Source organism: Haematobia irritans, chromosome 3 (assembly GCF_050003625.1).
Source record: "Haematobia irritans isolate KBUSLIRL chromosome 3, ASM5000362v1, whole genome shotgun sequence".
In the NCBI taxonomy this organism is placed as follows: Eukaryota; Metazoa; Arthropoda; class Insecta; order Diptera; family Muscidae; genus Haematobia; species Haematobia irritans.
The window spans coordinates 107,877,650-107,890,629 of NC_134399.1; the positions used below are offsets into that span (position 1 = coordinate 107,877,650).

A 12,980-nucleotide genomic window follows, 5' to 3' on the forward strand; every position below is an offset into this window, starting at 1 on the left:
CTATAGAAAATTTTGACAAAATTTTCTATAGAAATAAAATTTTGACAAAATTTTGATATAATTTTCTATAGAAATAAAATTTTGACAAAATTTTCTATAGAAATAAAATTTTTACAAAATTTTCTATAGAAATAAAATTTTGACAAAATTTTCTATAGAAATAAAATTTTAACAAAATTTTCTGTAGAAATAAAATATTGACAAAATTTTCCATCGAAATAAAATGTTGACAAAATTTTCTATAGAAATAAATTTTGATAAAATTTTCTATAGAAATAAAATTTTGACAAAATTTTCTATAGAAATAAATTTTGATAAAATTTTCTATAGAAATAAAATTTTGACAAAATTTTCTAACGAAATAAAATTTTAAAAAAATTTTCTGTAGATAATATTGATAATAATTTTCTAACGAAATAAAATTTTGAAAAATTTTTCTGTAAACAATTTTGAAAAAGTTTTCTATCGAAATTAAAATTTGAGAAAATTTTCTATATACAATTGTGACAAATTTTTTTTGACAAAATTTTCTATTGAAATAAATTGTTGACAAAATTTTCTATCAAAATAAAATTTTGACAAAAATTTTTATCGAAATAAAATTTTGAAAAAATTTTATATAAAAATAAAATTATGACAAAAAAATTCTATAGACAATTTTGACAAAATTTTTTTCGAACTAAAATTTTGACAAAATTTTCTATAGACTATTTTGACAAAATTTTCCATAAAAATAAAATTTTTACAAAATTTTCTATAGACAAATTTCCTGTATACAATTTTTCGTATATACAATTTTTGTTTTCTATCGAAATAAAATTTTGGCAAAATTTTCTATATACAATTGTGACGAATTTTCTATAGACAATTTTGACAAAATTTTCTATTGAAATAAAATTTTGACAAAATTTTCTATCAAAATAAATTTTGACAAAATTTTCATTAAAATCTTCTATATTTTTGATATAATTTTCTGTAGAAATGAAATTTTCTATAGAACCAACATTTTGACAAAATGTTCTATAGAAATAAAAATTCGACAAAATTTTCTATAGAAATAAATTTTGATACAATTTTCTATAGAAATAAAATTTTGACAAAATTTTCTATAGAAATAAAATTTGGACAAAATTTTCCATCGAAATAAAATGTTGACAAAATTTTCTATCGAAATAAACTTTTGACAAAATTTTCTATAGGCAATATTGACATAATTTTCTATCGTAATAAAATTTTGACAAAATTTCCTGTAGACAATTTTGACAAAGTTTTCGATCGAAATTAAAATTTGACAAAATTTTCTATATACAATTGTGACGAATTTTCTATAGACAGTTTTGATAAAATTTTCTATTGAAATAAAATTTTGACAAAATTTTCTATAGAAATAAAATTTTGACAAAATTTTCTATCAAAATAAAATTTTGGTAAAATTTTCTATAGAAATAAAATTGTGACAAAATTTTCTATAGAAATAAAATTTTGACATAATTTTCTATAGAAATAAAATTTTGACATTTTCTACAGAAATAAAATTTTGACAAAATTTTCTATAGAAATAAATTTTTGACAAAATTTTCTATAGAAATAAATTTTTGACAAAATTTTCTATAGAAATAAATTTTTGACAAAATTTTCTATAGAAATAAAATTTGGACAAAATTTTCCATCGAAACAATATTTTGACAAAATTTTCTATATACAATTGTGATGAATTTTCTATACACAATTTTGACAAAATTTTCTATCGAAATAAAATTTTGACTTTCTATTGAAAAAAAAAAAATTGAAAAATAAGTATTTCTTATTTTTTTATTTTTTATTTATTTTATTTTTTTGAGTTTTGACTTTCTATAGAAATAAAATTTTGAAAAATAAGTAGTTTTTATTTTTTATTTATTTTATTTTTTTTTTTAGTTTTTTATTTTGGGTTCTTGTGTCAACCGTGTTACCTAGAATCTTTAACACTTACTCACATTTTTTCTATATTTGGCCCTAAAGTACATTAAAAAAATTTGGTGTTTTTAAGAAAAATAAAATATGTTTGTCTTTGACTTTGTGAATTATCGTGGAATATCCCATATATATATATAGTTATTAATATTTAGTTTAAAATATCATTTAATCTTGACATAAAGGTAAAGATATAAAAGAAATGTGTTAGAAAACACAAAAATGTATCACTATATTACTTTTGACTCTAATAACAATGGTCATTGGATGTTAGCTATTGTGTACGATTGTAAAAGGACTTGATTAATTTGTGGTTAAGATAATATTTGAATAAAATGCAAATCATATAAAGCACTTTAATTTATCATAAAACACAAACACCCACACACACAGACACCCAACAAACCTTAGAAAAAAGCAAAAGTATTATCGAAGTATTTACACAGAGAAAAAAAAAACAAAGTTATAATTGAAATGTTTTATGTAATATAATATGAGAATATCAGAATATTTGCTACAAGTGTAGAATGATGTTTGCTTATAATTTTGAATTTGTAAAATATTTACAGGTCTATAATTCTATATTTATTTATATTTATTTTTTTGCAAATTTCTCGAAATTTTTAACTTCTGTTTCCTATATTTCTTCCTCCCATATTGAATTAATTTTACTTTTATGCATTTTAGTAATAAGCCCAAATATATGAAAAAAAAAACAAACACATCATTATTAGAATATGCGCTCGCATACTGCGATACATTCAATGCAATAGTATGCCAATATAACAAACAAATACATACAAAACAAAACAAAGACGTACACAGAAAATATTTATTCAAACTTAATGCTTGATATATAATTATACATACATAAAATTTAAGTTTCTTTTTTCTAGTAAGACTTATGTGAATTATATTAAACGTCATTGACATCATATTTCGAATAAATTCATACATTTTACACTGTATAATATTAAAAACAAAACAATGGCATATATGTGTTTTATTTCGATTTGGCCATAACAGAATTATTACTATTTAGGTCCAGATGTTCGGTTAGATATAGTGGCTGACCGATATCTCATGCTCACATAGACTATTCTGTCCATTGCTATACCACAGTCTCTTATCACTGAGAATCACTGAGCGCTGTCCGATTCTGTGTTTAGCTCAATGACAAAAGCCAATATGTTGATGTTCGAATATTTTATAATACCCTCCACCATAAGATTGGGGGTATATTAACTTTGTCATTCCGTTTGTAATATATCGAAATATTGGTCGCAGACCCCTTAAAGTATATATTCTGATTCGTGGTGAAATTCTTAGTCGGTCCCTCCGTTTTATTAAATCATTCCGAACGATATAAGCTATCGACTTGAAACTTGGCTAAAGTAGTTGTTATTGATGTAGGTCGAATGGTATTACAAATGGGCCATATTGGATGGACCCCCAGGTTTAGTTTGCGGGCACGATTGCCACTCGTGCCAAAAATAATCTAATAATAATCGATGAAATTTTTTACTATAGAAAATTTTGTCAAAATTTTATTTCTATAGAAAATTTTGTCAAAATTTTATTTCTTAGGTTTTGCTTATTAAATACTAGAACAAAAATCTTAATCTGTTAAGCATTTGTTACCCTCACCATTTTATCTGCTTATGACTTTATATTTACATGACTTTATATTTAGCATCAATGATATTGAGTCAGAAATTGGAAAAATTAAAGCTGGAGTTCCTCAAGGCAGTGTGCTTGGGCCTGTGCTTTATACAATTTTCACAGCTGACATGCCTGTAATGGATGAGGTAACATTAGCAACGTACTCAGATGACACAGCAATATTGGCGACTAATAAATGTCACAAAAAGGCTACTAAAAAATCCAAAACCAATTAAATACAATGCAAGAATGGTACAAAAAGTGGAATATTAAGGTTAATGCCGAAAAATCTGGCCATGTTTCATTTAGTCTTCGAAGAAAGGAATGTCCTCCACCTGTATTCAATGGAACAGTAATAGAGTCAGCATACTCTGTAAAATATCTTGGACTTCACTTGGATAAAAGACTAACTTGGAATGAGCACATTCGAATGAAAAGGCAGCATCTAAACATTAAAACAAAAAGAATGCATTGGTTGTTAGGTCAGAGATCTACACTAAGTTTAAATAACAAAGTTCTGCTCTATAAAACAATTTTAAAACCAATATGGACCTACGGAATTCAATTATGGGGTACTGCCAGCAATTCCAACGTAGAAATTCTTCAAAGATACCAATCAAAAACTTTGAGGCTTATTACTGGCTCTCCCTGGTTTGTCAACAACAACAACATTCACAAAGATCTCAACATTCCTCTTGTTAAAGACGAAATTAAAAAGTTTAGTAGTAATTATATGAATAGATTAAGTTATCACTCTAATGTATTAGCAATTAATTTGTTAGATGATACCGATGAAGTAAGAAGACTGAAAAGGCGACATGTTCTTGATCTCCCTTTTATTTAAGTAAAGCTTAACTATCAATGTCATGTAAATATTAGATATTTTAAAGAATATACACTGAAAAAACAGTGAACCCTTTTCCATTGCAAAATGAACTAAACTGTAGTAATATTGACCATGATTTAGCCCTTAAGATTTTTTTCAACTTGTCTAGTTTATAATTTTCTTAAATTTTAGTTCATCTATAACATTGTAGTTTAGTTCATTTTTACAACACCATAAGATTTATATACCCCTACCAAGTTAAAAAGTCAGTATCATTTTGGTTTACTTGCTTATTTTGTGAGAAACCCGATAATAAAAATTGGTTAACAGTCTCTTTAAAATGTCGACGACTAAACTATTTTTAAATCAATACTCCCACGGTACAGAGAAATTAAATAATTAAAGGAACAACAAACCGTTTTACTATTATGAAAATTTTCATACATTAAAATTAAACTTTCTTTAAGCAAAAGTACTTTATTATAAAAACTTATGATGAAAGTTCTTAATAATATGTTTTTTGTGAATAAAAATTATGACCACGTGGAACAGAGAGTAGTTCATTTGAACTCGCTGTTTGGACATTTTGACTTATCCATTTTTTATTCATCGTAGGTAATTTTTTCACATATCTTGCTGGAAAAAAATGAAAACAATAATGGAAATTGATAAAAATTACACCATGTAATGAAATATAATTTTTAGTTCTTCATTTTAGCTTGTAACTTACCATATTTGGGGGCATTTTATCAAATGGTGTAACTTTTCTTTGGAAAACGTATCTCATAAAATTTGTACCTGAAACAATTAGAGAAATAATGAAGTATTCTAAATAAACTCATAAAACTGTGTTGTTATCGATGTGAAGGATATAATAAAATAAATATTCTAGTTGAAAGAAAGCCAAAGTTCTAATATAAAATTTACCAATTCTCTATTAAATTGTACGCTGAGGGGAAATATAAAAAGTTGTCCAAATTTATTTGGGTTACTCTGAAATTAAATATTTATTTTTTACATTAAATAAAATTATTAAATAGGTTTTCAAAAAATCTAATGAAAAAAATAATAATATGCATAAAAAACCAAATATTCTTGATAAAAGAAAGTTAAAGAATCCTTACCAATTCACTATTAAATTACAAGCAAAAGAGTACTAACAATGTTTCCAAATTTTAATGGGTTACTCTGAAATTAAATTTTTGTCTTTTACATTAAAAATATTACATTGCTTTCCAAAAAAAATTGATTAAAGAAATACTAAAATAAGGCATTAAAAACTTGTAATTTTGATGATAAAAAGGTCACAAAAACGTAAATATTCTAGTTGAAATAAAGCCAATTTTTAAAAGAAAACTTACCAATTCTCTATTTTTTAAATTTGTTCGAACCCATCTGGAGTTGCTCTGAAATTAATTATTGCTTTTACAACAAAGAAAAACATTAAACTGGTTTTCAAAAAAATTAATTAACAAATAATAATATACATAAAAAATATTCTTTTTAAAAGAAAGTCATATTAAAAAAATACTTACCAATTTATGAATAAACTATACGCTGAGATATAACAAAAATTTTCCAAATTCATCTGGAATTGAATATTATTTTTTTACATAGAATAATAAAAATTTCAATACACTTTCAACATATTTTCCTAAATATTCTTAATAACTTTTTTCTAAACTACCGATAAAATATTAATAACTTTCATTTAAAAGGTTTAATAAACAAACACCAATATACAGTATGTCAAGAAAGTGTTTTGACAATAGGATAAAACTTATGTTTTGTTCCAAAATTAAATATAATTTAATTTTAAAAAATATTTTATTATGTATTTTGCAAAGTATACATATTTTATTTTTCTCAAAACGAATTAACAACTCGATTTTTACTTCAATTATTTCTGGAATTTGAAATATTTGGCAATGTCAAAAGACTTTCTTGACATACTGTATGTCTCAAAAATCCAAAATATTCCATGTCTTTATATTCCCTTGTTGCATACTAGCTAAAAAGATGCAACAGCCCACGCCAACGCCATCTATACAACTGAAGCATGCCAAACAAAACCAAGCATAGCCAAAACATTCCTACAACAACAAAAACACATGTGCCTTTATTGAAAACAACACCTCATCCAGCCAAATAAACCATCCGCGAATAACAAACACACACACAAACCACTAAATGGACAAAAATACAAAACAACCCCACGCTCATGTATACACAACAAAACTCAAGTAACATCATCTTTACATTAATCACATTCCACTATGCCCATAAAGATCTCTGTACTATGCATTAGTTCATAGCATATGCTGACAATTTACTCTAAGAATAATATTCGTAAAGGCACATCAGTTTATGAACGATGAATCGTTTAACTTAAAATTTGCAAATTTTTCATTAGATAACATACCATTTTTGACGAAAATGTCTATAAATTTAATTACATGTGAACTAAAAATATTTCATTGGGCAATTTTTTACCACCAATTAATGTCAGTAAGAAATTGCTATCCACTTTCAAGTTCATTTTTCGTAAAAAAAATATTTTCTCATACAAAAAAATCTTATGGTAAATTGCACTTATTATTTAGAAAATACTTTACATTTCACAAGTAGTTTTATAGCATGACAAACGAATTTTTAACTACCAGTTAAGAAATTTTTTAAGGAAATTTCCATCGTATTTTGTAGGCCATGAACTAAACGATTGCTACTTAGAATTTGTAAAATTTCCTTTCGAGTAGTTAATTTTCGTTGAAGATACGAAAAATGAACTAAAATTCTGGAAAGTTCTTGTAATAAATTATTGTAAAAATCTTCTTAAATTTACGAGACACTTTTTTTCTGTGTATTGTTAGGTTCAATGGAGCCTAAACAATTCAGTTTAAGATATGTAACAAAAAATTTGCTTAATGTTTTGTAGAAAAATAGATTGCAAATAAACAGAATTATTAAAAAAAAATATATTTCTATAGAAAATTTTGTCAAAATTTTATTTCTATAGAAAATTTTGTCAAAATTGTATCTCTATAGAAAATTTTGTGAAAATTTTATTTCTATAGAAAATTTTGTGAAAATTTTATTTTTATAGAAAATTTTGTGAAAATTTTATTTCTATAGAAAATTTTGTCAAATTGTTATTTCTATAGAAAATTTTGTCAAAATTTTATTTCTATAGAAAATTTGGTCAAAATTTCATTTCTATAGAAAATTTTGTCAAAATTTTATTTCTATAGAAAATTTTGTCAAAATTTTATTTCTATAGAAAATTTTGTTAAAATTTTAGTTCTATAGAAAATTTTGTGAAAATTTTATTTCTATAGAAAATTTTGTCAAATTGTTATTTCTATAGAAAATTTTGTCAAATTTTATCTCTATAGAAAATTTTGTCAAAATTTTATTTTTTTAGAAAATTTTGTAAAAATTTTATCTCTATAGAAAATTTTGTCAAAATTTTATTTCTATAGAAAATTTTGTCCAAATTTTATTTCTATTGAAAATTTTGTCAAAATTTTATTTCTATAGAAAATTGTGTCAACATTTTATTTCTACGGAAAATTTTGTAAAAATTTTATTTCTATAGAAATTTTTGTCAAAATTTTATTTCCTTAGAAATTTTTGTCAACATTTTAGTTCTATAGAAAATTTTGTTAAAATTTTATTTCTATACAAAATTTTGTCAAAATTTTATTTCTATAGAAAATTTTGTCAACATTTTATTTCTATAGAAAATTGTGTCAACATTTTATTTCTATAGAAAATTTTGTTAAAATTTTATTTCTATAGAAAATTTTGTCAACATTTTATTTCTATAGAAAATTTTGTTAACATTTTATTTCTATAGAAAATATTGTCAACATTTCATTTCTATAGAAAAATTTGTTAAAATTTTATTTCTATAGAAAATTTTGTCAACATTTTATGTCTATAGAAAAATTTGTCAATAGTTTATTTCTATAGAAAATTATGTCGAAATTATTTTTCTATTGACAATTTTGTCAAAATTTTATTTCTGTAGAAAATTTGTCAAAATTTTATTTCTATACAAAATTTTGTCAAAATTTTATTTCTATAGAAAATTCTGTCAAAATTTTATTTCTGTAGATAATTTTGAAAAAAAAAGAGGAAGCACGCTCAAAATAAATCCAGCCAACTGCACTCAAATCGATGATTTGACGGTAGCAAAGGAGAGATATGTTTGTACGAATTTATTTCGGCACAAGCCGGCTATCGTGTAAACCTTTTTCGGAAGGTTCAAGTGTGGTTCACTTTTGGGTTTAGTGAACTGCCTGAATTTATTCTGATAATTGGTTGATAGTTATGCTGCAAGTAGGGGATGCTGATGAGGAATGTGGTAATTCCGAAACGTGCGTCCATGCAACCATCTTGCAGTCTATAGGGCTTTGCCCAAATAAATTTGACAAACATTCTTTTCCTCTGTTGGTTAAGCTACACTTGTAATTTAGTCAATGCATGGTTTTAAGCTGAAATCAAAAACAACAACAATGATTAAAAAAATTATTTCTATAGAAAATTTTGTCAAAATTTTTTTTCCTTAGAAATTTTTGTCAACATTTTATTTCTATAGAAAATTTTGTTAACATTTTATTTCTATAGAACATTTTGTCAACATTTTATGTCTATAGAAAATTTTGTCAATAGTTTATTTCTATAGAAAATTATGTCGAAATTATTTTTCTATTGACAATTTTGTCAAAATTTTATTTCTGTAGAAAATTTGTCAAAATTTTATTTCTATAGAAAATTTTGTCAAAATTTTATTTCTATAGAAAATTCTGTCAAAATTTTATTTCTGTAGATAATTTTGAAAAAAAAGAGGAAGCACGCTCAAAATAAACCCAGCCAACTGCACTCAAATCGATGATTTGACGGTGGCAAAGGAAAAGAGATATGTTTGTACGAATTTATTTCGGCATAAGCCGGCTATTGTGTAAACCTTTTTCGGAAGGTTCAAGTGTGGTTCACTTTTGGGTTTAGTGAACTGCCTGAATTTATTCTGATAATTGGTTGATAGTTTTGCTGCAAGTAGAGGATGCTGATGAAGAATGTGGTAATTCCGAAACGCGCGTCCATTCAACCATCTTGCAGTCTATAGGGCTTTGCCCAAATAAATTTGACAAACATTCTTTTCCTCTGTTGCTTAAGCTGCACTTGTAGTTTAGTCAATGCATGGTTTTAAGCTGAAATCAAAAACAACAACAATGATTAAAAAAATATTTCTATAGAAAATTTTGTCAAAATTTTATTTCTATAGAAAATTTTGTCAAAATTTTATTTCTATAGAAAATTTTGTCAAAATTTTATTTCTGCAGATAATTTTGTAAAAATTTTATTTCTACGGAAAATTTTGTAAAAATTTTATTTCTATAGAAATTTTTGTCAAAATTTTACTTCTATAAAAAAATTTTGTCAAAAATTTTTTTCCATAGAAATTTTTGTCAACATTTTATTTCTATAGAAAATTTTGTCAACATTTTATTTCTATAGAAAATTTTGTCAAAATTTTATTTCTATAGAAAATTTTGTCAACATTTTATTTCTATAGAAAATTTTGTCAAAATTTTATTTCTATAGAAAATTTTATCAAAATTTTGTTTCTATAGCAAATTTTGTCAAAATTTTATTTCTATAGAAAATTTTGTCAAAATTTTATTTCTATAGAAATTTTTGTCAAAATTTTACTTCTATAAAAAAATTTTGTCAAAATTTTTTTCCATAGAAATTTTTGTCAACATTTTATTTCTATAGAAAATTTTGTCAAAATTTTATTTCTATAGAAAATTTTGTCAAAATTTTATTTCTATAGAAAATTTTATCAAAATTTTGTTTCTATAGAAAATTTTGTAAAAATTTTATTTCTGTAGTAAACATTTTATTTCTGTGGAAAATCTTGGCACTTACAAGCGAATCATTGCCTCTTTTTCGGAAAACTGAACATATCGCAATCGTGCCACTAGAATAACGCAGAATAGTCAGCTTTTTGCCAGTGGTCTTTCAAGTAATCAAGAAACCCAACCGCCAAAGACGGATCACTGTTCACCACAATGCGAGCTCCCACACATCGTCTCAAACAACATTCATTTTTCATGACCATTCAAAACATCGATTTGATGGTTCATCCGCCGTATAGTCCTGACTTGGCACCGAATGACTTCGTTTTTATTCACCCAGAAAACAATGACCCCATTACGAAAGAAAATGTAAGTTTATATTAGAAAATTCAACTATAATATTTTAGTAATTGCATGATAAAATAAGTTAATAATCATAATAATTCTTTTCTGTTGCTTAATAAAATTTCATATCTTGGAAGAAAAAATTGGAATTAAAATTTGTTAAAATGTCTTTAGCGCTATACGAAGTTCTAGACAGACACAATTTACGTAAAATGTACTCATTTGCGAAACTTATGAACTCAGTTTCAGCAAACTTCGCAAATTTTTAGGGAAATATTAACTATTTTCATATTTAGTACTTCATTTGTATACATTTTTGTCCTCCATTTTTACTTCACGTAAGTTCAAGTAAGAAAAAATAATTAAAATGAGACAAATTTTCTCACATGCGGCAAAATTGAACTGAAGTCAATTGATTTCCCTGAACTAAAAAAAGTTAAATCGGATATAAACAATTTTTTTTGTCTTTTTTTCATTAGAGCTCGACCGAAGAATCGGCTTCGGCATTTGGCCAAAATCGATAATCGGCCATTAATTGGCCTTTGGCGCCAAGAGGCTGATTTCCCGATGCTTTTTGAGTTATTTATTTCATAACGAATTGTCCCAGTGTTGAATTTGTTTCAGTCAAAACACCTAGCACAAATAAAACGTAACAAAAAATTATAAAAAATCCTTGTTTATCAATATAATATCTATAGATAACAACTTAATTTTGTATATTAAAGTCTATTAGTTTTAAAAGAATATTATGAGACATGGACTGAATTACCTTTTATTGTAGTTTTTATGACTTTGTTGAATAAAATATTCTAATATTGAACTGAAACACACTAACCCCCATTTTCATGAAGTTCCGTTAGTGCTCCGTTAACTAACGAACTTTTAAATTGTATTATGGACATAGCTACCATGTTGCCTATATATTCCATATGCCAGTTATGAACTTAACTGCCGAAAATTTTTCAGTCATTGTTAAGCGGGGAGAAGATATTTGCAATTTACTTTCTGTTAACTGGGAGTTAAAGCCTAACGGAGCTACATGAAAATAGCCGTAAATCTCTTTAATTTAAAATTTCAAGAAAATAATCGGCTTCGGCCGATTATTGTTTTTTTTTTTTTTTTGCCGAACAACGCCTTCGGCAAAAAAACCGCTTCGGTCGAGCTCTAGTTTCCCTAAGTAAAAAGTAAAATAAGATGTCAATATTTTTCGACCCCTGTAGAAGCGGTTGATGCGTTCAGAATGCATATTTTGAAGATACCTCAATCAATTGGTTCAAATGCATGCCAAAGTGTGGAATATGCAAATGTGGAATATTTTGAAAAACCATAAAACAATCTTCGATCTAATATTTGTTTTTTTTTTCTCTAATCGCGAAATATAAAAGGCAATCCTCGTATACTTGCTCGTCCTGCTTTTCAAATGTAGATGATTTTGGTTTGATTTTTTCGTTGATGGTAAGGGATACAAATAAAACATTGCAAGCCTTACCCCCATATACAAAACAGTTAAAGAAAACTTCATATAACATATAATTTCCATCGATAAACTGTCAATAAATTGTTTTGAATATGGTCATTAGAAATTAAGCATTTGTTCTAATATCGAAAATTTATACAATATGAACGAACGGTTTAATTAGAGCTTTATCCTGGGATATTTAAAATAATTTCCGCTGTCAGAGAAATGGAACAAGTCCGAGAAAAATCCTAGTACTAAGCCATAAAAACAAAAGACTTAAGACACAAACTAGTGCAATAAAAATTTAATACTTTGACAAATGATAGAACAAATGTAATATCCACTTTCAATACAAAGCACATAACAAATTCATTTGTTTTCAAAAACTTACGTAGAGCATAATATAAATATTCATACAAAAAATTATAATTGTATAATCAAATGTTGTCATACGTTACAATTGTCTCAATCAAATCGTGTTTGGAAAGATAGTTGAAAAAAATATATATTGTGTGGTCATGCAAGTGGAGAACAAATTTTATTCACTCCATTGAGTTTCATCAAAACGTTAGCATCTGCCACCTTGTTATATTTTTCTTCATTGGATATTTTTAATAATAAAATTATGATACATACAATACAATGAAGCAATTGGAAAGATATGTGCCTGCCAGCCAAACCCGCCAACTCTTCATGCTCTTCAATGATGTACGCGTACAAACTCTTCCATTGGGGGGGGCTTTCTTCTATGTGTTTATGAATTGATAATTGATGGTGTTTAAACAATAATTTTGCTCTTGTAGAGCTAACAATGTGTTTTTTTGCTTTTTTATATACCCAGTCAATTCGCTTTTCTCAATGGGTTCATTCA

At 25.4% G+C, this 12,980-nt stretch overlaps 1 protein-coding gene across 2 annotated transcripts in view; it reads right to left on the bottom strand.

The window, feature by feature from the left end:
• Positions 1–12,980, bottom strand: part of f (espin protein forked) — a 368,923-nt gene that overhangs the window by 338,023 nt on the left and 17,920 nt on the right. The window lies entirely within an intron of this gene.